Consider the following 3,720-nt stretch of genomic DNA (forward strand, 5'->3'; position numbering starts at 1 on the left):
TGCTGCTAAGCGAGCCAGAGGAGAGCGCGGACCATGACTCGGGCGGTGGCGGCGCAGCAACAAATAGCCCCAGCCCCAGCTCCGAGTGTTGTTATCCGAAGCTCCGCCCTGTGCCCGCCCGCCTCCTTGCGAAAGCCCAATAGGAGTGCGATAGGGCAGGCCACGCCCCTCAGGCTCCTCCTCCCCCGCTTCGGAGAGACACACACAAACATCCAGCTTGCTGCAGCCCGGCACAAAGAGCGAGCACTGCGCAGGCGTTGCCAACGGGCTCTTTCCGGAAGAGTCGGTCCCGCGAACAATGAAGTTGGGTTTCAGCCCCACCTACTCCCGACTTCTTTCGGCTCGCCCCCTTGCCTCGCTCAACTAGGCAGTGGTCAAACCTAGAGCTCAGAGCTGCATTTGGTGGTGGAGATGGGGGAGGGGAACGCGGGCGGGGGGAGGGGAGGACGAAGGAATCTGGAAGCGTCAAGGCCACCGGTACCTACTCAGGTGCTGACCTTGGGGAAGTGCTAGTTTATTTCAACCCCAACGTAACAGAATTACCTTTTAAAAAAAAGATAAAGATGCTTAGCCATCGTGAAGAAAAATCAGTCTACATTTAGCAATAGGTTATATTTAGTGAAGTGTGGCTCAGGTCTTTTTCATTCACTCGTTTCAGCATCGATGCTTATTAAATAAGTCTTGGTGCTCGGAGAAAGAATTACGGTAAAGAATTACTGTTGAACTGGTCCCTTGACATATAAAAACTTCTCCATAAATCCACAACTGGGCTGTGGATTTTCACTGAATTCTTACTTGAAGGACTCTCGAGACTTTGGGATCGCAACACTGCCTGATAACTTGAGGCAGTAAACAAACTGCCTTGTATCTCAATGGGAGACAGTGAAACAGCATTGCAACTTACAACGAATTTTATTAGCTGCGTATTGAAAGAAAACTCACACCCCCACCCCAATATTGCGAGGACCAGCAGATGGCGTGGAAGTTAAGTGGGCTAGATCCCACGGGGCCAAAAGCACAGCTCCAATCCCGTACCTGGTGGCTTGAAAATCATGCGGGGCATGTGTACATGCTTACCCAAGATTCCGGGTGGAGAAGGGATTGATTGCAGTGTGGCCATCCCCTCTGAGGGGAGATTTCTCACTTTCTAACTGTCTCTGTCTCTCTCTCTCTCCCTCTGGGGACACAGAAGCCCCAAGGCAAAAACCTCTTTTTAAAAAAAAAAAAAAAAAAGCTTGGGTGCTTGTGATTAAGTGCCCAAAATCCCAGGAGAAGAATGAAGTTGAGGAGATTGTGTTGTGGCCTGGGGCAAGGTGCTTCTCAAGCTCCCTCCTGTCTTTGGAGAGCCTACACAGCCTATAGCAAAACAAACAAAAAACTTGTGGCCTTGATTTACTTGATATTCATGTTCCAGGAACTGTTCTTCACATAAATTGTCTTGTTTGAACTTCACAGCAACCCTAATGTGAATAGTACTGGGTTTTATTCCCATTTTATAGGAGAGAAAACAGGCTTGAAGAGACTAAAGGACTTGTTTAAGATCATATAGGAAGTAACAGCATAATTTGAACTCTAGTCCAAGTCTGGCAAGAACAGAGGTTTTTTTGTTTTGTTTTGTTTTAATTTTTGTCAGAGGGTGTGGATGTGTGCATTGGCCAGGGAGAGAGTGCGCCCCTCTAGGGGAATGGTCATACTGTAATCCCTTGTCCATTTTTCCCTCTTTTCAGGATTTAGGGCACACATGCACACAAACGCCTGCCTGGTGTGTTGTTTTAGCCACCAGGTCTGGGGCTTGAACCATCTGTTAGCCATGTGGGATCTGCTGTCTTAACCTCTATGCTATGGGCTGGGCCAGAATAAAGTTTTGTTATCATGCATATTACCTGTCACACTGGATTATAGTTTTTTTTTTTCTTTTTTTTGTTTTTTTTTGGAGAGATTTTCACTGTAGGGCGCGTGCGCTCGCCAGACAGAGAGAGACATAGAGACAGAAAGCGAGAAATCACCCCCCAGAGGGGATGGTCATGCCGCAGTCCCTTCTCCTCCATTCTCCTCTCGGGATCTTGGGCACGCACGCACACGCGCCCAGCGTGAGTTTTAAGCCACCGGGTCCGGGACACGAACCGCAGTCGACTACGTGGGAGTCCAGCGACATAGCCATTACGCTAACTGCTGGTTCCCACTGGATTATAGTTTTTAGAAGAGCACAGCAATTATGACACTTAATAACCTTACAGCCTTTGTAAGGTTATTAAGCTCTGTAGTGGTAAGCAATTAGTGCTTAAAGTTAAACATAAATGTTTTATAATTGATAGCAAAGTTGAATAGATCTAAGATCCAGAATAATGTTTCCCAGTAACCTTATATGACCTTTTTATTTTTAGTTTTTTGCATAGGCCACATGCGCTTGTGAAGAGAGACACAGAAAAACAGTGAGAGAGAGAAAGAGAAAAATCACCCTCCCCAGAGGGGAATGGCCATGCAGCAATCCCTTCTCCATTCTTCTGGAATTGTGGACACTTACATGTGTGTGCCTAGCATGAATTTCAAGCCACCAGGTCCTAGACTCAAACTGCACAATTGACCACGTGAGATCCAGCCATACTAACCCCTATGATATGGGCTGGCCCTATGTAAACTTTTTAAAAAATAATTATTTAATATTATTTATTCATTCATTCATTCATTTTAATTTGACCAGAGAGAGACACAAAGAAAGGAAAAGTGAGAAAGCAACTTACCAGGTCTGGGACTCGAACCTTGGTTGTCTATGTGGGAGAGTCCAGTGCCTTAACCACCACTCTGCCTGCTGGCCCCCCCATATAAACTTTTAATACTACACTTCATCATCACTGATTGGTAGATTATATCATATTGGCTGGATTTTGTTCATTTTTGTGTCTTTAACTTTTTTTTAATTGCCAGAGTATGTGTGTGTTCACCAAAGAGAAAGTGGAAAGCACCCTCCAATGAGACATAGTCTCTGTGATCCATTTTTTTCTATATTTCCATCCTGTAAGGATTTGGGGTACACATGCATATGCACCCAGCATGTTTTTCAAGCTGTCAGCACTGCAATTCGAAAATGTGACCTGCCGTGTGGAAGCCATCTCCTCATGTATGGTACTTAATGGCTGCCCTACAGGATTTACCCTGTCTGTAACACTTACTAGTTTATTTTTTTCCATGAGGGAGAGAGACAGAGAGATGGACAGTCTCAACAGGGTCTTACGTTGTAATCCAGCTTCAGCTGGTCCTGGATCATGAGCATGCCAGGCATACCTGGGGTGTTCAGGGAGGTCTCTAGATATGAACCTGGAACCTTCCTATGTGGACAGTCTTGTGGAGTGTTGCGTTACACTGGCACCACTGGCTGACTCCCTGTGTCTGCAACATTGAACATATACCAAGAGCTAGTGTTCATTGGTTGAGTGGGGATCATACATTAGCAGAGCTGTAAAAGATCTTAAAGAATCTTTCATTCAAATCCTCAGATCTGCAAGTTGAAGTTGGGTTTAAAAACCAGTGAAGAAAATGGAGAAGAGCAGATAGAAATTGGGAAACCTCTGGTGTAAAGGTAAGTTGTTTTGTTTTTGTTTTTGTTTTTGTAAGGGTTTCTACCTTTTCAAAGCATAATCTATTATTTTATGCTTTCTCCAGTAGACAGGTTCTATTTTATATATGATACAAATAAAACTTCTAAATACTATGTAAAGTAAC

The sequence above is a fragment of the Tupaia chinensis genome, unplaced genomic scaffold, assembly GCF_000334495.1.
Source record: "Tupaia chinensis unplaced genomic scaffold, TupChi_1.0 Scaffold000444_1, whole genome shotgun sequence".
Classification (NCBI taxonomy): domain Eukaryota; kingdom Metazoa; phylum Chordata; class Mammalia; order Scandentia; family Tupaiidae; genus Tupaia; species Tupaia belangeri.